The following is a 26,757-nucleotide window of genomic DNA, read 5'->3' on the forward strand; positions in this document are numbered from 1 at the left end:
GAAATTGATGCGCTAGTGCGGTGGTCTGGGTGTGTCCCCGAGAGGGCGCGCAGGCGCCTATGTCTGTCAGGGTGCGGTCGTATACTTCCTGCATACGTATAGCTTTCTGTTCATCAATGTGTTCCTCTATATGTCCCTGGGTGGGTCTGGGTGTGTGGTAGCAGGAGAATTGTTTTTTTAACCATCCTTGATGTTCTTGTGACCAGATGTCCAGTGAAAGATCTGTATGTCTCCACCTCTCTGTTCTCTGTTTGGGTGGGGTTGTGGGGCGGATGGGGATGTGCTGTCTGTCTAAGATTGTTCTGCTGCATCAGAGATACTTGGGAGGCTCTCCTTTCCATCCCTTCAGCAGCTTCCCCACTCTGGCCCTCCCACACTCTTGCCAACACCAAGGCCCCAGCTTCCACCTGGAAACTTTCCTTCTGGGCCCCTCGGACACCTTCCCAGCTTAGCTTCCATCACAGCTTCCTCCCACTTAAAAGGTTCTTGAATCTCTGAGTTGCCGGAGATGCAAGCAGGATGTTGGGGCAGACTAAGAAATTACCTTCCCCTTTGGCTTGGGACAGTGTCTCCCAGACACCTCCTTCCCACCAGAATCCCAGAGACCTTTATTTCAAGCCAATCTGCAGAGCCTCACTCATATCATGGCACCTCTGGGGAATGTACAGGACCCCCAACAAATTGGCAAACCCTCAATCAAGTGCATTCCCTTTCCCCCCACTCTGCACCTGTGTCTCCTCCCTCTTCCCCATCTCAGCAAATGGCAGTTGCATCCTCCACCCTGCCTGATGTCGGCTCTCTTGACCACCAGCCTCCTAGAAGAGTGGCCTTCAAAATTCTTTAGTCATACACCCTCTCAGCCAAAAGAATTCTGAATGCATACTCCCAATATAAGTATATTTACTGATTTACAAATTCCATAAATATACTATATTATGAATCTTATAAAAGATAAAATAGAAAAAGAACGAGATTGGGATACATACAAATAGAAGTTCTAATGTTCTCACACCGAAATGGATTACCTTGCACTCCCTGGAAGATATGCACCCCACTTTGGAGATCCTACTCAGAACCCATGAAAACCTAGCATGGCAGAACGTTTGACTATTGCCTGGTGCCCAGTGAGTATGTTTCTGGAAGTTTCCAGGGCACTGGGTTGGGCCAGGGCAGCCCAGTGAACGCTGCCCATCATATATAGTGAGTACCAGACCCCCAGGGCCTGGCTTTGCCTCCAGGTCCACTCCGGACGGGGAGCCCTGCCCTGCCCAATCCATCAGATTGGGAGCCAGGGCCTCTTGTGTGGGTCTCAATGGAACCTCTTCAGTTCTATTTCTGGTCTCTCTCATAATGAATTGGACAGCAAACATTCCACTGTTTACAGTAAGCACCTCTACCTAGAAGCTTCATTCGGTGTCCCTCCTGGAGTGCTGATTTCAGTTTTTAATCAGCCCAAGGGCCCCAAAACATGATCTATATCATCCTTGGCCAGTTGCCTATTCTAACTGCATCCCCAGTCACCCACCACAGACACCCACAAGAGGGCTTGTTCTCCTGTTTCAGTTTGTTTTCTCCAGCAGTCATTTTGATTCTGCTGGCTCTGTCCTCATCCCACCCCTACAGAGTTCCCAGCTGAGACGCACCAAGTATGACAGTTAGAAACAGAAGAACCGACGTGTCCTGGGTTGAGGGAACAGCAGGAGCAAAGACATGAAGGCATGAAAATACGCCAGCTACAATGTGGCTGGAGTATAAAGTGCCAGGGGAGGGGTGGGGTGGAGGGAGGTGGCAGGAGATGAAGTTGCAAAGGTAATCGGAACACTGTGGTGGACATGCCAAAATGGTACCTGTCACACACACAGCCCCTTTAAGGAAGCTGCCCTACCCACAGTCACCTCCTGCCCATATAGACAACATATTTGTACCAGTGACTCTGTTACTGCTACAGAATTGGATTCAAACACAAATCCACGCTGAACCAATCAATCCTCTTCTCTCAGAAAAAGCAAACAAGGAAGTATGCAAAGAATGAGGCCATTAACCATGAAAAGCCCAAAGGAGGCCTTGAGGGAATCCCCCAGTCCTCCTCATCTAAAGGAGAGCTCCATTCTACCAGTCACTCAAGCCCGAAACCCACATCTTCCCTGACTCCTCCCTCCTGTCTTCTGCATCCCACATCTCATCCGTCAGCAAAACCAGACAGTTCTACCTTTAAAATCGATCCAGAACATGACCTCTTCCAACTACCTGCACCAGACAATCCCAGATCAAGACACCCTGGTCCTTCACCTGAACTTGCAAACAGAAAGTTCCAATTGGCCTTCCTGCTTCCATCTTTGCTTCCCTCCAGCAGCCAGAATGATCTCCCAGAATGTACGGCAATTCATGTCCCTCCTCTGCTTCCTTCGGTGGCTCCCCATCTCTCTCAGCATCAAAGTCAAAATCCCTCCCCATCCCTACTATCACCTTAAAACTTACCTTCCATCACCTCCCTCTGCTCACTGTTCTCTGAGCCTGATGGTAGGAGACCTCAATCTTGTGAAGAGGAGGATGACCCACAGAGAGTAGCTGAGTCGCTAATGAGGAGGACTGAGAGGGCAGATACATTCCTGCCTCTCCTGCAGCCCAGAGGATGGAGACTCCACCAGCACTGAACTCGTCAAATAATTCCCACCGTTCTTTAGGGTGACTGTCTGTTCCTTATGACCCAAAGCACCTCCCACAGTCCCGGTGGGGGGGCATCAAGAGTGCATCCCTCCTTCCATTCGGAAATTGCCCCCTACCATCCTGTGTAGTTGTTGTGGAACTGTCAATCACAGTGCCCCATCAGCTCCTACCTAGATTTGGGCTTGTGATGCACCTCTGGCCAATGAGGACCCCATGTTCCTGGCCACAGCACAGAGATCAAAAGTTAGAAACTGTAGGAGTTCTCTCGGGAGCATTGTTATGGAGTCACAAGAGGGGTTTTCGGCCGGTGAGCTGCGATGATGAGGGCTTAGGACTTCACTATGTGGAGAATACCTGCCTGAGGGCGTCATGCTCCGAGTCAAGCAGAGACCAGCAGAACTGAGAGGCAGAGGAAAGAAAAAAATAAACCAACAATGGTGCTATCATTCGAACCTCTGGAGCCAGCTAGGCCTGAAGCAAGCCCCATTTTCAGATTTTCAGGGCCAACATTCAATACCTTCTCTCTTTTTTTGGCTTAAGCAAATGTGTTGGAGCTGTCATTTGCAACCAAAAAAATTCTGATTTAAACAGTTCTGAAAACATACATGCCCTGTTAAGAGCTTTGGGTTTTTTTCCCATCCTGAAGGCAATGAGAGCTATGGAAAGTTTTTGAGCAAGAGAGAACAGCTTAATAAGTCTACATTTTTGGAAGAGTGCTCTACTCATAATGAAGAAGTGGGATACAAGGAAAGACGGTGGGTGCAGGGAGAACTGTACAAGACCGCTACCATGGTCCAGGCAAGAGATAATGGGAATCTATGCTAATGATTAGATTCGCTCCTGAAGGAAACTGACAAGGAAGCACGGTACAGTTTTATTTTAAAAAAGAAAGACAAGTGCAGATCAGAGGACATGCTATATGAGAAAGACAAAATAAGAATCTTTCTTGCATTTGCTTATATACACATAAACAGAAAGAGAAAATGTTTGTCTCTGAGCTGGGAACAATGTGGATGGGGACAAGGCAAGTATACTCATTTCCGTGACTATAATTTTTTAAAATCTAATTTTGACTTTAAGGAAAAATAAAATTTCAATTAAGAAAGGTACAGAGACAATCAGCTTCTTGACACATAAGCATAATGAATAAACCAAATTTGGCTCTTCGTGATGTTCTGTGACTGAGAGAAAGGCCATTTGATTGGAGAATAGCAGACACCTGCTGACCTCCAAGTTAGCGTTTTCTGCAGATGGAAGTGGGGTGTATAGATAAAACATAAGGATGTAGAAAGGGGCAGAGTGTAGCCAATTCTTCTGAAATGTCTGGAAGGGAGGAGAACAGGAGAGGGGCCTGGAGATGGAGTGGTCTGTGAGCTCAAGAGAAGGTTCTTTCTGGACAAGGGCTATGTGGACAAGCCCGTGGCTGAGCCAGACGGTAGGGGGCAGGCGTATGAAGAGAAGCTGCTCATGAGGGACACAAAGGGCCTGAAAGAATGGGATGGAGGCATGTGGGGAAGGGTGAGGAGGAACCAGAGAATTCTGCTTGGGGAAGGAAGGTCTTAAAGGGATGGAGTCCACCAGATTTGCTCAGAGAGACTATAGGAGCCACAGCTGCTGTCTGCTGAGAGTGAGGGGAGCAGGACTGGATCCAGCCTTTATTGGGGTAGAAAATTTTGGAAGAATCTCTTCTGGGGATTCAGAAGGAAGTTGTGAGAGCAGTAGGAACACATGGCCCACAGCAGCAGGGAGAGCTCACACTGGGGAGAGATCCTGGGCTCCATCCTCCAAGACACAGAAGCAAGGCCCCCAAGATTACACCGCGCCCCTCCTAAACCCCATCTACATCTCCCTTCTCCAGAGAGCCTCCTCGCTGACTGAACTCTGGCAGCACCTGGAGCCCAGGCTTATAGTCAGATCTCTATGATTGTTCATCCTCAAATGTCCAGGCGTGGCCTCTGCTGCCTTATGCGGGAGAGTCACAACCTGCACACCGCTGAGGAATTCCCAGCATGCAACCTAGAGGCAGACCAAAAGCCATGTGTGTATGGAGGCATCTCCACGCTGAGGGCAGAAGAGACCCACAAGAGAATCACAAGGCTGGCTCACAAGGTCACTATGTGACCTTCAACAAGCCTCACTCCCTCTCTGTGCCTCAGTTTCTTTGTGTGTAAAACCAGATGACCACCAGGGCTCCTTCCCATTGGACATTCTAGGCTTCTGTCGTTGTATACCATAGGTGCTCAGGCAATCTCTGTGACCAGAAGGAGTTTGAGTAAGTGCTGTAGAGGTGGGATGGGTGCATTCAGATAGGGAAGGGGATGGGATAAAGCTCTTTAATCTAGAGAAGGAGGAGGCATGGATTTATGTGTTGCCATCTTCCCCATCTGGGAGTTAGGACTGCCTTTTCCTATCTCTCTTCTCACTCTCCGCCCAGAGGTCTCTGGGTTGGGTCTCTGCAAGCATTGAGGCATTGAACGGTGATCTGAGGGGACCTGTGAGGGTGCAGGGTAGGGCACTAGGGGAGGGAGACAAAGGAAACAGCTCTTTGGGGCCAACTACACTTCCAGCCTCTCCCACACCTCTGCATGGCCAAACCATTCCAATACCCTAATTAGCGAGTCCCTTAGGCCCCTGTTAGCCAGGCCGGCTGAGCGCCCAACACCCTGGGGACTAGCCCCTTTACCCTGCAGACTAATCAGTTCTTCACTCTTTGAGCACATGAGCATCCTCATCACACACGCATGTGCACACACACACATACCCTCCCTTACTCTCACTCAGAGCTCCAGGCCCCATTCCAGCCTTCAGAGTATTAAGGTAGGGTGCTGCTGAATTTCCCCAGTGATAATATCCCCATTTGGGTTGATTGAAGAGTTGAGAAAAGACCAAAGTTTGCGGACTTCTCTCGAATTTGGGGTTTTCTTTCAAACTTGTGGGTTCAGGATGTGTAGCCAAGGATGAAGCCATGGTTGGGTGCTCTATGGTACCCCAAGCCCTTGCACTGGTACCATCTAGGGTCAATATTCACCCCAACTCAAACTCCCTCCTCCCCCCATCCTGCCCCCCACAGTCCATATCCCCACCCCCTACCCCCTACACCCGCACTGTCAGCCCAAACACATGATAAATTGCCCTGTCAACAGAATTCATTCAGGGACCAATTAATTCCACAGAAATGAACCAGGAGCCATCAGTTGCTGAAAAACTCAGAGTGCAGGGAGTGGAGGGAGGGGGTACAGGCGGCGGGTGGGCAGCAGGGGAGGGGATGGGAAGGCTGGGGAAGTTAGTCTGACAGAAATTGGTCATTTAATGCTTAAGTGCACGCTAGACAGCCCTGTCATCGCCTGCGGCCCCCGCACAGGATTAATTATTGGAGGAGGAGAGGGCAGCCCAGCCCAACCTAGCCGTCTGTCACCAACCAATGCTGGAGTCACCCCAGCTTTGGGCCACCCTGGGTCCCCTTTCAAGTCTCCAGGCCTCCTGCTCCTCTGACTTCTAGTTGCCCTCAGATCCCAGTCCCAGGCCCAACCTCACATCTTGGCCCCTCAGCCACATTTAGTCATAGCCTTGCTGTCAGCTAGACCAACCAGGAAGACTTCAACCCCTTGACTGGGTGAGGCCCAAACCCCCTACAGTCCCCTGTCATTATTCTCAGACATCCTAGGTAAACACGTGTGCAGAACCCAAGGCACAATTTTGCCCCATCCATTGATCCTAATCTGAGAGAACAGCACCATCATCCACTCCATGGCCCAAACCAGAATCCCACCATTATCCTTGACTCCTCCCTCTCCATCATCTCTCTCATCCAATCAGAATCCAAGTCCTGAGAGTTCAGCCTCCTGTAAAACATCACATCTGGTCCACATGCTTCTAGCTGTCTGCCACCACTCAAGGCTGAGCCATCTTCTGCTCTGCCTGCTCTCCTGATTCAGGCTCTTGCCTGTGGCTAATGTTATTTTTTTCAATGCAAGTAACATCCCGTGGCACCGCCACCCTTCCTGATACTGACATCCAGCTTAACACTCTTTTGGGGATTATCATGGGCTGCAAAGATCAAGTTCAAATTCTTAACTTGACTTACAAGCCATGAATCTTCAGCCTCTGCCCCTGCCCCCCCGGCTCACCTTCAGCATGCTCCTTGCTGTCTCTGCTCCAGCCCCACTTTCCTTCCCTTCTGACCTTTACACAGGCTGTTCTCTCAGCAAGAAGTACTCCTACTCTGCAACCCCCGAATTCACTTACTGATGATCCTTAAGATCTCAGATTAAATGTCACCTCCTCCCTCCTCCAGGAAGCCCTCCCTGACTGCTTGATATGATTTTACACCTCCCCAAACTTTCCGATTCATCAACATGTCATCCTGGCAAATACTTGTGCATTATCTGTCTTTCCACCAAAATGTTAAGTTTCATAAGAGTGGAGTCGGCTGGGCGCAGTGGCTCACGCCTGTAATCCCAGCACTTTGGGAGGCAGAGGCGGGTGAATCACGAGGTCAAGAGATCAAGACCATCTTGGTCAACATGGTGAAACCCCGTCTTCACTAAAAATACAAAAAAATTAGCTGGGCATGGTGGTACGTGCCTGTAATCCCAGCTACTCAGGAGGCTGAGGCAGGAGAATTGCCTGAACCCAGGAGGCGGAGGTTGCGGTGAGCCAAGATTGCGCCATTGCACTCCAGTCTGGGTAACAAGAGTGAAACTCTGTCTCAAAAAAAAAAAAAAAAAGAGTGGAGTCAATGTATTTTTTTCTCAGAGCCTGCCATTTAATGGATACCAGAAAAAATGTATTGAATGAAAAATTGTGTAGCCCTATCTTGGCTCTACCCCTTGTCTGAGGCCAAGTTCCCCAATGTCAGAACTCTCCTGACAGCTCAAGACAAGTTGGATTGGCTGGAGAACTGAGAAACTCTCAGAGAATACTTGTGAGCCCACCAAACTGACCCAAATCAGCTATGCTGGGTAGGCTCAGACCAGGGAGAGGCAGCTGAGAGCTCGAGAGTAGACTGGCAGAGAATGGTTGGGAGGACTTCCCAGAAGAGTAAAGCCTGGAGTCTGAAAGGAGCAGGCTCTGTGCAAACATATGAGCTGACTGAAGCATAGGCTTGTTCAAGGGAGAAGGGAGGTAATAGCTGTAAAGGGAACTTTTCAAAATTGATATTTATATATTTACTGGAGGCTGAACTGACAAGACTTGGGTACTGACTGGATACGAAAGATGAGAGTCAGGGAGATCAGTCTGTGAAGGGCAATAAATGCCAGACTGAGTTTGACCATTTTCTTATCCTTAATTGGGAGTGGGGGGGCAGTGTCACTGACTGCTTCTAAGGTGACCTGATGCAAAGTTTTATTTACAAGTTAATTCTAGCTGCCAGACAAGGTGGTTGAAGAGAAAATTTGAGGCAGAGAGCCCATTAGGAGGCCAGTGCAATAATGAGATGAGGGATAAAGATGGAGTGAGAGCAAGAGAGAGATGCAGGTTGGCCTGTGGAAGGAAGGTCTGTGATAGGGAAATCTCCCTGAGGGACAGAGTGGGACAAGTAAGCTGGGTGGGCTCCATCTCCAAGTGTCTGGCCCAAGAAGGCCTGGTGGTAACCTCACTGAGGTAGCATATCTGGACTTGGCTGCCAATTCGTTAGGAAGGCAAAGAGGAGGGATAGGCAAAGATGATTGCCTCCAAGGGTGTTCGAAGAGCCTGGTGGCTGATTGAGCCACCAGCAGAGGTAAGAAGAGAGGCTGACTTGGGACTAGAGATGATGAGATGCCTTTGTATACTGAGTATATGTGCCTGAGTTTGACATCCCAGGGCATGATGTCCAATAGACAGAATTACAGGGAAGTAGCTCAGGGGAGTAAATTGGCCTCTGGATGTGGAATAGGGAGATACACCCTCCTGCTCCACTCTCTTAGTCTCCAGTTTTGCACTGCAGTTTGGGTGGGCCAATTTAATTCTGTAACAAAGTAACAGTCTGGTATTAACCTGAAATAATTCTGTAATACCTTAGCGCAGTAAAGATGATGTGTCACTGCCCAGATGCAAGAGAGAGTATGTAGGGTGTAATGATGTAATCCAGAAACAGGATAACCATATGGCAATTTGTTAATATCAACCAGGAAATGATAGGTTAGTGCACTATAGCTTAACAATACTGGGCTGTAATGAGGTAACACGCAAACCATGTAATCAGTGGTATTGTAGTGTTGAAATGACTATAACAAGGCACACAACCCAGCAACAAAATGACAATCTGACAGTGTGATTGTGTTAACTTAATAACGGTTACTGATATAATGATTCAATGACATGATGGCAGAGTGTGGTGATGATGTCACATGATCATAAAACCTCAAAGGCAGTGGAAGGGAAGAGGGTGGAGCTCTTAACCTAAGCCCCAGAGCTGTGAGAGTGGTGTAAGAGAGCCCATTCCAAGTTTAAAAAGAAGCTTCCTTTGGATGCTGCAGAGGCCGGAAGCAGCTTCTGGAGGGATGTTGCGGCCTGGGATAGGAAAGAGCTGAGCCAAGAAAGAAAATGGGAGGCTGGGCGCAGTGGCTCACACCTATAATCCCAGTACTTTAGGAGGCTGAGGCAGGTGGATCACTTGAGGTCAGGAGTTCGAGACCAACCTGGCCAAAAATGGTGAAACCCCATCTCTACTAAAAATACAAAAATTAGCCAGGTGTGGTGGTGCATGCGTGTAATCCCAGTTTACTCGGGAGCCTGAGGTACCAGAATCACTTGAACCCAGGAGGGAGAGGTTGCAGTGAGCCGAGATCGTGCCATTGCACTCTAGCCTAGCTGGCAGAGTGAGACTCTGTCAAAAAAAAAAAAAAAAAAGAAGGGAAGATGGAAGAGAGGAGAGGAGAGGAGAGGAAAGGAAAGGAGAGGATGAGAGAAGAAACGAAAAGGAAAAGAAAAGGGGAAAGGCAAGAAATGGTGTTGGCTTTGCAGGACAGGACACAGATCTGTGAGGCTGACCAGAATGGAGGGGCCTGGACTTGGGTTAAAACAAGGCAGACCCTGACTGTGGATACTATCTGAGCAGCCCTGACCCCATTCAGTGTTCTGACTGTTCACTTAGACTGAGAGGTCTGCTCCTTCAGGAGCTGAAATAGGGCAAATCTAGTACTTATAAGAGTCTTGGAATCATCATATTGACAAGAATATAAGAGAAAACCCAGAGTAACACCATTAAAAACAACTCATGTTCATCTGACCTTTACTATGTGCTGGGCACTGCGCTAATGGTTCTTCCCCAGATTATTCACCATAACCTAGGAAGGAGGTTTTATTATTTTCATTTCACAAATTAAGACAAGGGGACCCAGAGAGATTAACATATTTTTCTAAAGTCACATAGCAAGTAAAAGGCAGGGCTAGAATTCAGACTTAGATCCATATATGACTTTAAAGCACACCTGTGCTCTTGTCATTGGGTATGTGCTTTAAGAAATGTGTGACAAACCAGTGAGAAAAAAAGTTGAGCCACAAGATAAACATATGACATATTCCTAGATATAAATTTTTTAAAAGGTAAATATTAAGGTAGATTAAAATGTGTATAATGGGAAACCATTTAAGAAAGAAAGAATGGATATGAATATATATTCTTACTTTCTTACATTTCTCAAAAGGAAAACATAAACAAAATGTTTTAAAAATAATTATTGGAAAAGGGAAGAAACAAAGTGGAGAGGATGGGGTAGATGGTAGACATCACAGAAAATACATTTTTAATAGGTTTTTTAAAAATAGATTTAACTTTAAAACTATGTAGATACTTTATATAATAACACAATAAAATCAAGCACATAAATAAGTAATCCATTAAAAAATCAAAATCAAAATGAAACAAATGAATTTAGCTACTGAGTTGGTATTACAGTCATGTAGAGAAACTATTTCAAGTAATTCAAAATCCAGTAACTGACTCTACGTATATCCCTTGGGATATACACTAAGAAAGCAAATCAGTAATGAGACTGATGTTCTTAGAGTTTTTTGGTGAAGGAGATATAAACAAACAAAAGCAGATGGAAGATCAACGGTGATTAGTAAAATCCCCACAGTCTTGCATTTCAGTTGGAGGTATCAGTAATAACTGTTCAAACTTTATCTTTAAAAAATGTATTTCCTGGCTCTGTGCATTGAAAAGGACAGGAAACCAACCAACCCAGTAGCAATAAGCACCTCTAGTCTCCAGACTGTGGTCTTTAAATACCACTTTGCACTGAAAGAAACCAGGGCTCTTTGGGGGAAATGAAAAATTTCAGATCTGGAACAGGACATGCACAAGATCATTCTGGAAATCTTATAGCAGAAAGCAAGGAAGCTATGAAAAACTCCTTAGCTTTTATCATATCAAAAGGACTGTGCATGAATTAGAGGCTCCCATTTGCTGAAGATGATACAACGGAGGATCAGCGAGGATAATAACTGCAATCGATTGAACTCATCTAATAAATTTAAGTCCATGAATAATAATTCTACTTAAAAGAAAAACCTTACTAATCTTTGGAGGTTGGTAGAAAACCAACTCATTTTTGGTAAACTGATAAGAGGAAAAAAATCAAGCATTTCTACTGCCTTTCTTATATGAGCTATATATACCTTGGGTCATCAAATAGTAGGTAAAAGAAAGTTTCTCTTTATAAAAACCTTGTGGGTAATAAATGGAAAAGGAATGGATAGAATTTGAATATCACCATTTTGCAACTTCTAATGAAATAATGGATCTAGGTAATGATTATCAGTGGCTGTTAATTTTGCAAAAAGAGAGACAACAGAACATTAGATGCTTCATGGAGAAAATACGAGACAAAACAAAACTCCATAAAATAGTATTTCCAGGCTGGGCATGGTGGCTCACGTCTGTAATCCCAGCACTTTGGGAGGCTGATGCGGGCAATTTACTTGAGGTCAGGAGTTTGAGACCAGCCTGGCCAAATGGTGAAACCTTGCTTCTACTAAAAATACAAAAATTAGCTAGGCGTGGTGCTGCATGCTTGTAATCTCAACTACTTGGGAGGCTGAGGTGGGAGGATTGCTTGAATCCAGGAGGCAAAAGTTGCAGTGAACCAAGATTGCGCCATTGCACTCCAGTCTGGGCAACAGGGCAGGGTGAGACTCCATCTCAAATCAATCAATAAATAAAGTAGCATTTAAAAAGATGATCTAAATCTAATCAAGCCTCTAGATGTAACTATTATTTTGCCGAAAATACTGTGAACAGAGGAACCATGAGGATGCAATCCAAAAACTCCAGACTGTGGGTAAATATCCTGGCTTCCTCAATTAAAAAATTGAAAGAAAAAAAAGTGGATAGACTAAAACATATTTGAGAGATATATCAACCAATTGCATTATATTTGAATCTTGCAAGTAATTAAAAGGAGGAGGAGGAGGAAGAGAAAGAAGAGTAGAAGACATTATGAAGCAATCGGGGATGTGTAAGGACTGCATTAACTGGACACTATATAAAGTTTTTAGATGTGCTAGTGATATTATGGTTATTTTTAAAGTTATTTTACTTTAAAAATATAAACTGAAAGATTTATAAATTAAATGATGTGAGATCTGGGATTTGCTATAAAATGATCTAGTGGGTGCCTGGACTCTGACTCATGCCTGTAATCCCAGAACTTTGGGAGGCCAAGGCAGGTGTATCATCTGAGGTCAGGAGTTCAAGACCAGCCTGACCAAAATGAAGAAATCCCATCTCTACTAAAAATACAAAATTAGCTGGGCATGGTGGTATATGACTGTAATCCCAGCTACTCGGGAGGCTGAGGCAGAAGAATCGCTTGAACCTGGGAGGAGGAGGTTGCAGTGAGCCAAGATCACACCACTGCACTCCAGCCTGAGTAACAAGAGAGAAACCCCATTTCAAAATAATAGTAACAACAACAATGATAATAATAATATCATCATCATCATCTAGGCGGCAGAGTTGGCTGAGGAATATATAGAATAAAACTGGTCATCAATTGATAACCATTGGAGCTGGGTTCATTATACTACTCTCTATATATGATTAAAGTTTTCAATAGTAAAAAAATGTTTAACCTGTGTTATATTGAAATGAGCTAGTTAAATTTGTGGAGTATTTATCTTCCCCATCTTGACTTTCAGAAAGCTGGCAACTGTCTTCCATTGTTCAGCCCTCCAAGCTGGAAACTAAACAAACTGGCCAGCCCAAAAGAAAAAGCCTCTAAATACTGCCAATCAGAGTCCCCCCACAAAACATCTGGGTCTCCAACTGATCATTCTTCAGTGATGTCCACTAATCAACAGGTCCTAAACATTAGCATAGAATGTTCATGCAGTCATTTAGTGCCCTACCTTTGTATTGATGGACAATAAAAAAATTGCTAAAAATTTAGGACAAGTTTCTAACATGAAAGATAAAGAACAGGCTGGGCACAGTGGCTCACACCTGTAATCCCAGCACTTTAGAAGGCCAAGGTGGGTGGATCACCTGAGGTCAGGAGTTTGAGACCAGCCTGGCCAATATGGTGAAACCCCATCTCTACTTAAAATACAAAAATTAGCCAGGTGCGGTGGTGGGTGTCTGTAATCTCAGTACTTGGGAGGCTGAGGCAGGAGAATCGCTTGAACCCAGGAGGCGGAGGTTGCAGTGAGCCAAAATCACACCATTGCACTCCACCTTGAGTGACAAGAGCAAAACTTCGTCTCAAAAAAAAGAAAGAAAGAAAAATAAAGACCAGAGTGAACAACTATAAGAAAAAAGAAATTGAAGGGGCCAGGCGCAGTGGCTCACACCTGTAATCTTAGTATTTGGGAGGCTGAGGTGGGTGGATCACTTGAGGTCAAGAGTTCAAGACCAGCCTGGCCAATATGGTGAAACTTCATCTCTACTAAAACTAAAAATTAGCCAGGCATTAAAAAATTAGCTAGGTGTAGTGGCAGGCACCTGTAATCCCAGCTACTAGGGAGACTGAAGCAGGAAAATCACTTGAACCTAGAGGCAGAGGTTGCAGTGACAAGAGATTGCTCCACTGCACTCCAGCCTGGGCCACAGAGCAAGACTCCATCTCAAAAAAAAAAAATCTTGAAAGAATCAAAGAATATTCAGGAAAGAGAAGAAAACTTAAAAAAAAAAAACAAACCCTACAATTAATAACTTCAGAGTAGTGAAAGAAACACATCCACGAAACCAGATCAGGGTGTGTTAAGGTATAGAGAATAATAACTGTTAAAACTCTTGAAAATGTATGTCTATGTACATATATTACATATGATATATACATAATATTAGAGGTAAAACATTTAATGGAATATTATAAAGTTGAGAAAGCCTCGAAAAAGGAGAACAAATAGCCACAGAGAAAACCAGAAAAGAGAATATGAGAAAACTAGGTGATAGGCCAGGCATGGTGACTCACATCTGTAATCCCAACATTTTGGGAGGCCAAGGCAGGAGGATCATTTGAGCCCAGGAGTTTGAGACCAGCCTGGGGAACATGTCAAAACCCACTGCTACAAAAAAATACAAAAATGGCTGGGCGCGGTGGCTCAAGCCTGTAATCCCAGCACTTTGGGAGGCCGAGGGGGGTGGATCACGAGGTCAAGAGATCGAGACCATCCTGGTCAACATGGTGAAACCCCGTCTCTAATAAAAATACAGAAAAATTAGCTGGGCGTGGTGGTGCATGCCTGTAATCCCAGCTACTCAGGAGACTGAGGCAGGAGAATTGCCTGAACCCAGGAGGTGGAGGTTGCGGTGAGCCGAGATTGCACCATTGCACTCCAGCCTAGGTAACAAGAGCGAAACTCCATCTCAAAAAAAAAAAAAAAATACAAAAATTAGCTGGGCGTGGTGGCAAATGCCTATAGTGCCAGCTACTCAGGAGGCTCAGGTGGGAGGATCACTTGAGCCTGGGGAGGTCAAGGTTGCAGTGATCTGTGATTGCCCCACTGCCCTCCAGCCTGGGCAACAGAGTGAGACTCTGTCTCAAAAATGAAAAAGAAAACTAGATAATAAATACAGAAAGTATAAATATCCAACTAGAAGTCTCACATAAAGAAGATTTTAAAAAAAAACTGTGAGAAAGTTGTCAAAAAATAATTCCAGAACCCCCCCCCCAGAAATAAAAGACTTGGCTTTCTAGATTAAAAGGCCCTGTCAAATACCCAGTACAGTGGATTTACAAATTCTTAATTCTTTTTTTTTTTAAGAGATGGGGTCTCGCTATATTGCCCAGGCTGGAGTGCAGTAGCTATTCACAGGCACGATCCCACTACTGATCAGCACAGGAGTTTTGACCAGCTCCGTTTCCGACCTGGGCCGGTTCACCCCTCCTTAGGCAACCTGGTGGTCCCCGGCTCCCGGGAGGTCACCATATTGATGCCGATCTTAGTGCAGACACCTGATCGGCATAACACACTACAGCCCAGAACTCCTGGGCTCAAGCGATCCTCCCACCTCAGCCTCCTGAGTAGCTGGGACTACAGGCATGCGCCAGCGCGCCCGGCACAAATTCTCAGTTCTTGTACTCTTGTTTTGCCAAGTCACAACCCTGATGAGGGGTTGCAGCAAACCTACAGAAAAAGGAATTTCTTCCTAATTGGTCTTCCCAGAAGCAGCACTATTTTATAATTTGTCATTCCGTGAAGCTCCTTCTTACAGTTCATCTGTTCAGATGGCATGTCTTTGGTAAGTACTAACTGACTCAAAAGGGCCATTTGTGTTAGTGGTGGCCCTGAATAGAAAATTTTAGGTCCAAAAAGGATGCCACCTATTTAAAAAATGGTAACAACAGATTATAAAATATATTTGACAAAAATAAAATAAACTTCACACTTCTTTTAAAAATTTGGAGATGAATTAGTAATAAGTAGTTAGAAAATTTAGCAAATAACAACAAAAATCCTGAAGTATTAACTCCAGGAAAAATAACAACAGTTATACAAGAAATGAAATGTGATGAAAATCACAACATGGCTCAGCTGTTAAAAAATATTTACACAAACTTATATACATAAATATGAAGTACTGATTTTTACCCCAAATTGTGATATAAATATATTGGGCCAAAGATAAAATGATTATAGGTGGTGATATAAGAGATCCCAATCCTCATCTTCCATAATAATTAGTTAATAGCCAGGTGTGGTGGTGTGTTCCTGTAATCCCAGCTACTCAGGAGGCTGAGGCATGAGATTCACTTGAACCCAGGAAGTGAACATTGCTGTGAGCTGAGATCACACCACTGCACTACAGCTTGGGTGACAGAAACTCCATCTCAAGAAAAAAAAAACCCAACTTGAAAGAAAGAATATTCAGGGAAAAGAAGAAAGCTTTAAAAAAACACCCACAAACCTACAATTAATAGCCTTAGCGTGGTAAAAGAAATACATCCATGAAACAAGGACAGGGTTTGTTTTTAAGGTATATTCAGAGAATAACAACTTTCAAAACTCCTGAAAATTTATATATGTACACATATGTGATATCTATAATATTAGAGATAAAGTGAAAAGTCAAAACTAGCAATATAAGCGTGATATAGCCACAGAAATAGGGAAGTACATATCAGAAGATACAACCAAACAATTTCAAAATAGTTGCCTCTAAGGACTTAATAGAAGACAACTATAACCTTGTATTTGGTTGCTGTGTAAGCTATGTAAATACAGTTGACCCTTGAACAACATAGGTTTGAACTGCATGGTTCCATTTACATGCAGAATTTTTCAAAAAAAGTCACACCAAGTGAGCCTGCCTTTCCTGCCTCCTGTTGAGTCCCCCACCTCTTTGACCTCTGCCACCCCTGAGACAGCAAGACCAGCCCCTCGACTCCCTCCTCCTCCTCAGCCTACTTAACATGGAGACAAGGAGGAAGACTTTTATGACAATCCACTTCCACTTAATGAATAGTAAGTATATTTTCTCTTCCCTATGATTTTCCTAATAAAATTTGTCTTTTCTAGCTTACTTTACTGTAAGAATACAGTAGATCACACACATAACACACAGAATATGTGTTAATCAACAGTTTGTTATTGTAAGGCTTCTAGGCAACAGTAGGCTGCTAGTAGTTAAGTTTTGGGAGAGTCAAAAGTTATACATGGATTATCTTTTTAAAAATATTATTTATATCCATAGGTTTTGGGGCACAGGTAGTATTTGGTTACATGAGTAAATTTCTTTAGTGGTGATTTATGAGATTTTGGTGCACCCATCACCCGAGCAGGATATGCTGAACCCAGCGTGTAGTCTTTTATCCTTCACCCCCTTCCCACCCTTACCCCCGAGTCCCCAAAGTCCATTGTATTATTCTTTTTTTTTTTTTTTTTTTTTTTTTTTTGAGACAAAGTCCGGCTCTGTTGCCCAGGCTGGAGTGCAGTGGCTCCATCTTGGCTCACTGCAACCTCTGCCTCCCAGGTTGTTCAAGCAATTCTCCTGCCTCAATCTCATGAGTAGCTAGGACTACAGGTGCATGCCACCACACCCAGCTAATTTTTGTATTTTTAGTAGAGACGGGGTTTCACCATGTTGGCCAGGATGGTCTCTATCTCTCGACCTTGTGATCCACCTGCCTCAGCCTCCCAAAGAGTTGTAATTACAGGCGTGAGCCACTGCCCCCAGCCACATTGTATCATTCTCAGGCCTTTGCATCCTCACAGTTTGTCTCCCACTTGTGAATGAGAACATGCAATGTTTGCTTGTCCATTCCTGAGTTACTCACTTATAATAATTGTCTCCTAACCCATCCAGGTTGCTGCAAATGCCATTAATTCATTTCTTTGTATGACTGAGTAGTATTCCCTCATATATATACCAGTTTCTATATCCACTCGTTGATTGATAGGCATTTGGGTTGGTTCCATGTTTTTGCAATTGAGCATTGTGCTGCTACAAACATGCCTGTGCAAGCATCTTTTTTGTATAACAACTTCTTTTCCTCTGGGTAGATACCCAGTCGGAGGATTTCTGGGTCAAATGATGGTTCTACTTGTAGTTCTTTAAGGAATCTCTACACTGTTTTCCGCAGTGACTGTGCTAGTTTACATTCCCACCAGCAGTGTAGAAGTGTTCCCTTTTTACTGCATCCATGCCAACACCTATTTTTAAAAATTTTTTTATTGTAGCCATTCTCGTGGGAGTAAGGTGGTTTCATATTATGGTTTTGATGTGCATTTTCCTCATCATTAGTGATGTTGAACATTTTTTTTCATGTTTTTTGGCCATTTGAAAAGTTGTACATGTATTTTCAACTACATGGTGGGTCACTGCTCCAGCCCCTGTATTGTTCAATGGTCAACTATATATAAATTTTTTTTTGAGACAGGGTCACAATCACAGCTCACTGCAACCTTGACCTCCTAGGCTCAAGCGATCCTCTTGCCTCATCCTCCCAAGTCGCTGGGACGACAGGGACATACCACCATGCCTGGCTAAGTTTTTCATTTTTTGTAAGACAAGATCTCACTGTGTTGCCCAGGCTGGTCTCAAACTCTTGGGCTCAACTCATCCTCCTGCCTCGGCCTCCCAAAGTGCTGGGATTACAGGCGTGAGCTACCACTCGCAGCCAACTATATTTAACTATTATTTATTTATATTTTTTATTTTTGGAGATGGAGTTTCACTCTGTTGTCCAGGCTGGAGTGCAGTGGCACCATCTCGGCTCCCTGCAACCTCCACCTTCAAGGTTCAAGTGATTCTCCTGTCTCAGCTTCCTGAGTAGCAGGGATTACAGGCACCTGCCACAATACCTGGCTAATCTTTTGGTATTTTTAGTAGAGACCCGGTTTCACCATGTTAGCCAGGCTGGTCTCAAACTCCTGACCTCAGGTGATCCACCCACTTCAGCCTCCCAAAGTGCTGGGATTACAGGTGTGAGCCACCATGCCTGGCCTATATTTAACTTTCAAGGAAAAATTCAAACAAACACAAAAGTAGAGAAAATAGTACAATGAACTCTCACATTCTAACCCCTCAGCATTAGCAATTTATCAAGATGTTGCCACACTTGCTTCATGTAAGCATATTACTTTAAATTTTAAAAAATTTTTAGAAATATACATCATAAATGAATAATATGGCTACCTCTGAAACATGTAACTGATATAGAGATGGGAGGGGTGAGGAAAAGAAGAGCTTTTTTCCCTTTTAAACAGTTTTATATTTATTTGTATCTTACAAACTTATGCCATGCACTGCTCTAAACACCTTACACTCATTTAATCCTCATAGCAAATCGACAAGGTATGTGCTAGCTTTATTCTTATTTGATAGAAGAGAGTTGTTTATTATTTGAATTTTTTTCAATGAGCAGGTATTCCTTTTTAAATATTTATTTATCTGTTTGTTTTAGAGACAGGGTCTCTGCCTGTTGCCCCAGCTTCACTGTAACCTCAAACTCCTGTCATTAAGGGATCCTCCCAATTCAGTCTTGTGAATAGCTGGGACTACACACAGGGGCCACCATACCTGGCTAATTTTACATTTTTTTTTTTTTAGAGATAGGGTCCGACTATGTTGCCCAGGTTGGTCTGGCTTCAAGTGATCCTCCAGTCTTGACCTCTAAATAATGATTTTTCTAAAAAAGAGAATGAGCTATAAAAATAAGTTTCCTGACTCAAATATAATAAGTCCTTGGTTATTTCTTCTCTAGTATAAAAAGTCCCAGTCCCTCCAAGATGCCTCCACGATAGAATTATGCATTCTAGTGATTAATAATACTTTCACTCCCATCGTGTCCCAGTTTAGATAATAACTTGAATGACCACCCTACTTTAAGACTTTGTGTTTAGGGCTGGGTGCAGTGGCTCACGCCTGTAATCCCAACACTTTGGGAGGCCAAGGTGGGTGGATCACCTGAGGTCAGGAGTTTGAGACCATCTGGCCAACATGGCAAAACCCCCCTCTCTACTAAAAATACAAAAATTATCCAGGCTTGGTGGCGTGTGCCTGTGGTCCCAGCTACTTGGGAGGCTGAGGCAGAAGAATCGATTGAACCTGGGAGGCGGAGGTTGCAGTGAGCCGAGATTACATCACTGCACTCCAGCTTGGGAGACTGAGTGAGACTCTGTCTCAAAAAAAAAAACAAAAAAAACAGTCTTTGTGTTTAGATCCTTCACCATGGGGATTGCTTTCCCCTGGACTTTGTTCTGAGGGTTCCCAAGCCTGAACCTAGCAAACTACAGGCCCCAGTGGGAACACTGACCTTTCTTCCAGGCTTCCTGCATCTACTGAGGCAGCCTGGGAATCAACAGACTCCTGATAGTGCCCACACATCTGAATTTGCTGTCAGATAAACTTTGTCTTTTTCAAGTGATTCATTTCTAAGCCGAGACTCATGGTCCCACATTTTCACTTCTGATCTTTTTAACCTGCCTGCAGGACTCTACATCCACACTCTCCAAATGTCACTTGCTCATGTTGGATCATCATTCCAGCCTGCCACAATCATTTTGAACCTCAATTCTGTCACCCAGTCTATTAGTGAGCCTGTGCCTCTTTGTGTCATCTGAAGGTGTGATGAGCCTGACACCTACATCTTCATCTGAGTCACTGATAGAAACATCGTGTGGCCAGGGCTGAGTCACAGGCTCAGAGACGTCTTGCTGGCAAGACAGAAAACCTGTCATCACATCTCTTTGGGTACAGTGAGTCACCAGCTATGAATCCTCCAAACAGGGCCATGATGCAGCCCGCATTTTCCCATCACATACGGGAATACGATGACAAACTGCTTCATGCCCTGTTGAAAGTAAAAAAAAGCAATGTCTTCAGCATTCCCCTAACCTCTTCATTCTGTATCCTTATCAACAAAAGAAGCATGATATTCTATCCTTTGGTATGTGTTTGTAGAGACCGCAGGCTGGCTTCTGCCAAATGTTATTCTTTTTGCTAAGCATTGCCAGACCCCACATATAATAATCATTTCTAGAATTTTGCCAGGAACAGGCATTAGTTTGGACACTCTTTAATTTCCAGATCCAAAGTCTACTCCTTGCCGGCTATGATGGCAGTATTCATCCAACTTCACCTCATAGCACCCCTCCCAACCTCCAGGATCCTGCAAAGTCACTGACAGCAGATTCCTGATTACATATCATCCTGACACCTATCTGAACCTTTACAGTACACTACCCTACCGCCATTAACAATATGGGTATGGATTGTAGAACTACATTCACTGACATGAAAAAGTGTCCACAATACATTGTTACGTGAAAAATAGTTTACAAAACAATATGTATTTTATGCCAAGTTTTAGAAAAAAAATATTTAAAAAGTCATTATATACACATAAAAATAAAGTCTGGAAGTCTACCTACCAAAATATTAACAGCAGTAATATGGGTGGAAGAATTCCAGGTGATGTTTTATTTCGCACATCTGAATTTTCTAGTTCTTCTTCAATTAGCATTCATGACTCATGTAATGAAGGAAAACAGCTTTAAAAAAAAAAAAAAAGTCAAGGTTGACTTCCCAAACTCTGGTAATTCAGACTTATCTTAGAGCACAAATAACATTCCTCAATACGCTTCTCTCTTCTCCCTGCGAGTTTCATTTTCTGGTAATATAAGGAAGAGAGATGAGAGAGAAAAAGGGGTGGGGCTGCCATTTGTAGGCACAATGCTCAGCCATGGACAGGGGCTTTGTCCCCATCACTGCATTTAATCCTCAGAACTAGGAGGAGTAAATTTTATTGATAACATTGACTCTTTCAGAAAGGGGGGTGATGAAGGGAAAGGAGACCATGAGATCCCAGACTGGGGAGAGACAGGGTCAAAGGAAGGTGAAGTGAGGCTAACCCCATTTTACAGATGAAAACACTGAGTTTCCAAAATGACAATCAATCATGCAGCTAATAAATCACTAAAGCAAAATTCAAACCTAGGTCTGCCTGACCTGAAGCCTTCCTCCTTTATGACTCCACAGCAACTGTCACACCTGCAATCCCCATCGCATCCAATTTTAAAGAGTTTCTGGATTTTTCATTCCCTGACACACCATCATCAACTTGCAGTTTAGCCGGACATGGGGGCTCACACCTGTAATATCCCAGCACAGGCTGAGGTGGGCGGATCACAAGGTCAGCATATTAACACCATCCTGGCCAACATGGTGAAACCCCGCCTCTACTGAAATACAAAAAAAAAAAAAAAAAAAAAAAAAAATTAGCTGGGCATGGTGGTGTGTGCCTGTAATCCCAACTACTCAGGTGGCTGAGGCAGGGGAATTGCTTGAACCCAGGAAGCAGAGATTGAAGTCAGCCAAGATTGCACCACTGCACTCCAGCCTGGCAACAGAGCAAGACTCCATCTCAAAAAAACCAAAAAACCAAAAACCAACTTGCAGTTTAAAGCTCTTTTAAGCAGGCAGCAGACCTCTTCTAAAACATCTCCAACCACCGTGCACAGTCCCTAAAAGCAAATCCCCATTTTTTTTCTTCAGAACCATCTTATTTTCTTTTCTTTTTTTTTTTGAGACAGGGTTTCACTCTGTCACTTAGGCTGGAATGCAGTGGTGCAATCACAGCTCACTGCAGCCTCAACTTCTTGGGCTCAAGTGATTCTCCAGCCTCAGCCCTCCAAGTAGGTGAGACTACAGGTGCAAGTCACACCTGGCAAATTTTTTAGATTTTGTGTAGAGATGGGGTTTCGCCATGTTGCCCAGCTGGTCTCAAACTCCTAGGCTCAAGCGATTCTCCTGCCTTGGCCACCCAAAGTGCTGGGATTACAGGTGTGAACCACCACTCGAAGCCTTTAGAACCATCTTTAAGCTCACAGCTCACATCCCTTCCTCACCTTTCCCTCCAGAAGCATGAACTCCAAAACCGGAAGAAAGGAAACATCATTTTCCACACACCCTATTGTATGTAAATTTCTTCTGTGTCTTTACCTAGTGCCTCAAAGCTCTGCAGACTGCATCTAGAAAGATGAACGCGTGTGGACAGAGCTCAGTCAGACCTCCCGTAGAAGGTCCTGGGAGTCATTGCTGAGAAGCAGCCTAGAACTCCCTCAGTTCCCAGTAGTACATTCCTTTCTGCTTAATATGGAATGGGTGTGTGTTTCCTGTGACTGAACTCTTAATGAGAAATAATAATAGTAGACACTTCTCCCTTTTTAGTTCTGTGAACCTGATGCTATATAATGGGTTAAATATCCATTGCCTTATCTAATTTGCATGGCAATCATGTAAGTCAGGTATTATTTTCCCAATTACATGTGAAGAAACCAAGGATCAGAGAGGTTGCCCAGGAGTTCATCATTGGTAAATGGCTGAGCCTTGACTAAAATTCAGGTTAGCAAACTCCAGAGCTTGTGCTCCTGACCACTGTGACATCCCACCTCTCACGTGGTTCCTTGTGGAAGGGATGAACATGTGTAATGGACAAAATCCTCAGGAGACTTTGTGGAAGATACAGAGATGTTTTATAAACTTTAAGTCATGCTTTATCATGACTCTGCTTCAACTGTTCTCCTCTCTCTCTCCACTGTCCCTTCCCCACCTCCACCCCTCCTAGCATGAACATGTGCTTACCTCACTTCCCCTTGACCCCCACAGTCCAGGACCCCATAGGTCCTTTTCCCTTCCTCACCACACTTTCTGGAAGAACAGCCCACACTTGCTACTTTCCTCCCTGCCTCTAGCCCATTCCCATTGTCACCTGACTGCCTCCACCACCCCAGGGAAGCCATTTTAGCTAAGGTCTTTTTTTTTTTGAGATGGAATCTTGTTCTGTCACCCAGGCTGGAGTGCAGTGGTGCTATCTTGGCTCACTGCAACCTCTGCCTCCCAGGTTCAAGCAATTCTCTTGCCTCATCCTCCCTAGTAGCTGAGATTACAGGTGCATGCCACCACGCCTGGCTAATTTTTGTATTTTCACAGTTTCAGCATCTTGGCCAGGCTGGTCTTAAACTCCTGACCTTGTGACTGCCCACCTTGGCCTCTCAAAGTGTTGGGATTACAGGCGTGAGCCACTGCACCCGGTCTACCTAAGATCTTTATGTCCTCCTGCTGCACGTCTCAAGGCTCTCCGGGGCCTCAACCTGTGTGTCATCCCTACAACATGTCACAGTGCTGTCCACCTCACTGTCTTAATACTGTCTCTGTGCTTGGCTTCCTGACGACACTCTCCCCTGACTTTCTTCCATCCTCTCTGCTGGTGACTCTGTCTTGATCACTGACTCCTCTGACTCCATCTGACCCTCACATGCTGGTGCTTTCTAGGGTTCCACCCTCAGCCTTCAGCCCAACCCTCTCCTTCCAGCTCCAAGGTCCTTCCTGCAGCTATAACACCCACTTACATGCATGAGGACAACCCCCAGTCTGTTTTCCTTAGCTCGGATAACTCTCCCACGCTTTAGACTCACATTTCCAGGTACGTAGCTGATACCTCCACCTGGAAGTTCCCCTGAAAAATCCAATTCAATGTGTCAAAACCTAAACAGTACAACATGCCCCCCCATAGACACACATCCACACACGTGTGGCAGAAGGGTTACAGGTGATGCTGTGTCTTGCATATCTCAATCTTCTAGTCTTTCCTCAATGAACATTTATAACCCATATAATAAGAGGAAACAACCTTTTGTTTTAATTTATTTATGCATGTATTTTAGAGACAAGATCTCGCTATGTTGCCCAGGCTGGTCTCAAACTCCTAGGCTCATGTGATCCTTCCACCTAAGCCTCCTGAGTGGCTGGAATAACAGGCATTCACAACCACACCCAGCTAAGGAAACAGTTTTTAATAAAAAGTCAGGATTGGCTTCCCAGACTCGGGTAATTGTACAGAGACACTTTGGAGCACAAATAACATTTCTCATACTCCTTCCCTTTCACCCTAAGAGTTTCAGTCCACATAAGGAAGTGGGGGAGGCAGGGGTGTTATTCCTAGGCATGGTGCCAAGCCATGTGCTAGAGGCTTCCCCCATCATTTTTTAATTTTATTTTTAAATTTTAATTTTATTATTTTTTTTGTAGAAATGGGGTCTCACTATGTTGCCCAGGCTGGTCCTGAACTCCTAGCCTCAAGTCCTCCTCCTGCCTTGACCTTCCAAAGTGCTGGGATTACAGACATAAGCCACTGCACCCAGTCACCCTCCATGTAGTTATATTTTGTCCTCATAACTGAGGGGGTGTTCGATATTATTTGCCCCATTTTACAGATGAAAAACTGAAGCTCTGGAAAGATAAGCAAACACCTCAATCACGGGGCTAATAAATAACTAAAGCAAAATGCAAACCCAGGTCTGCCTGACCTCAAAGTTCACACACACACCACATTTGTCTCTTCAAGTACCTCAGTACTTGCTTAAAAATCTCCAGCAAATCTCCTTCTCCTCTTCATCACTTCCTGTCAAAGCCAGATGTGAGAGACCGGAAGGCAAGCACTGGGGCGGCCACACAACAGACATTCCTAACACTCCACGAGAACACAACCACCATCCTCATTTCTGTAGAGGAGCCACTTATTCTCTCAATGACTCTGTACTCTGTATCTTCTTCTTCATTTTTTTTTTTTTTTTTTGAGACAGAGTCTGACTCTGTTGCCCAGGCTGGAGTATAATGGCGTGATCTCAGCTCACAGCAACCTCTGCCTCCCGGGTTCAAGCAATTCTCCTGCCTCAGCCTCCCAAGCAGCTGGGACTACAGGCGCCCACCACCACACCTGGCTAAATTTTGTATTTTTTGTACAACGTGGGTTTCGCCACATTGGCCAGGCTGGTCTCGAACTCCTGACCTCAGGTGATCCATCCACCTCGGCCTCCCAAAGTGCTGGGACTACAGGTATGAGCCACAGCACCCGGCTTGTGTTTCAGATAGAGACCACCAGGCACTGGAGAATCTGCAGTGAACCAGACAAATGTGGTTCTTGCCCTCATACAGTCTACATTCTGGAAAATGCTTTATTAACAATGCATGGACACACTAACTAGAGAACATTCATGCTCAGCAATAACCAATGTAGGTTCTCCAACAACCACTAGATAAATTGGAGAAAGGTATTGAAAAAGTAGGTGAATGTAAGCTCAAAAGGAAATTTCTAGGGTTCTGTCCCATGATTCCACCCTCTCTTCCTAGTTCCTGTTTTTGTTAATGACCTCCAGGCTCACCAGATCATAAGCTGCAAACCTTGTTGGATGGCAGAGGACAAAATGAGGGCCGCACAGACAGCTTGGAATAATGAATAAAATTAACATAATGAAATGTAAGGGATAAATGTGAAGTCCTGAATTTGTTTTACAAATCAATTGCCCCAGTGCACAGTAAGGGAGACCTGGCTGCCGTGGCTCATATGAAAAAAAAGCAGGGAGTTTTGGTGTCCAGGAGCTTCATGTAGGAAAGCCAACTGGCTACTAGAATGCTAGGCTGTAGGTGTGGGCAGTTCTAAAGGAGTCCAACATAGCATAGAAAGACATGGTCCTCGGGCCTGCTCTGAGAGGGCCCTCCACCCACCCGGAGCTGCCAGGCAAGCTGCAGGTGTTGAGAAAGACAGGCAGCATCTCTGCGTCATCACATATCAGAGCCAACCACCTGGTCCATCTCCTTCATTACAGAGCAGCCAACTGAGGCCCAGAGAGGGGAAGGGGTCTACCCAGGTCTACAGCAAGTTTGCAGTAGAACTGGGGCAGCTCTCGACTATCTCGAATGAATGAACAAACGAATGAATGAATGATGTACACAAATAAGGATAAAGTACATAGAGGGGCAGCAGATGAGATTAGGGACATCCATTTCATCTTCCTTGAGGCAACAAAGAAACATGAATGAAAGTGTTAAGTCTTCCTATTGGCATGCATAGGTTCTTTGTGCTCAATACATGGGTACACGTATATGTGCCCACACCATGCCCCACAAGGCTCTGCCTTGACCCCCACGTGCTCTCCTCCCTGCCCCAGGTGGGTGCTGAAGGCATGGGAGAAGCACTGCTCAGCTTTTGCCCATCCTCTGGGTTTTCTTTGCTCTTTCCAAGATTCTTCCTCCAGGAAGCCCTCCTGAATTGGAGAGGCAGTAGTACTGCCCTCCTGCCCAGTCAGAGAGCCCTGCCAGCTGCTGCAGCCCCTACTCAAAGTTCAGGGCTGGTGGTTATCTTGAAAATGACTAGA

General features: G+C 44.5%; 1 long non-coding RNA gene across 2 annotated transcripts in view; it reads right to left on the bottom strand.

Annotated features, from left to right (window-relative positions):
- The window catches only part of LOC118146371 (uncharacterized), a 51,397-nt gene that overhangs the window by 18,177 nt on the left and 6,463 nt on the right, over positions 1-26,757 (bottom strand). The window contains exons 3-5 of one of the 2 annotated variants that reach the window (XR_013525067.1): positions 23,953-24,059; positions 20,974-21,093; positions 18,366-20,393 (exon numbers count right to left, since the gene is read on the bottom strand). This is a non-coding gene — a long non-coding RNA (uncharacterized LOC118146371). Of the gene's footprint in view, positions 1-18,365; positions 20,394-20,973; positions 21,094-23,952; positions 24,060-26,757 lie in introns of those variants that run through there. The other variant, XR_013525066.1, reaches the window with a different exon arrangement.

Source organism: Callithrix jacchus, chromosome 12 (genome assembly GCF_049354715.1).
Source record: "Callithrix jacchus isolate 240 chromosome 12, calJac240_pri, whole genome shotgun sequence".
Taxonomy (NCBI): domain Eukaryota; kingdom Metazoa; phylum Chordata; class Mammalia; order Primates; family Cebidae; genus Callithrix; species Callithrix jacchus.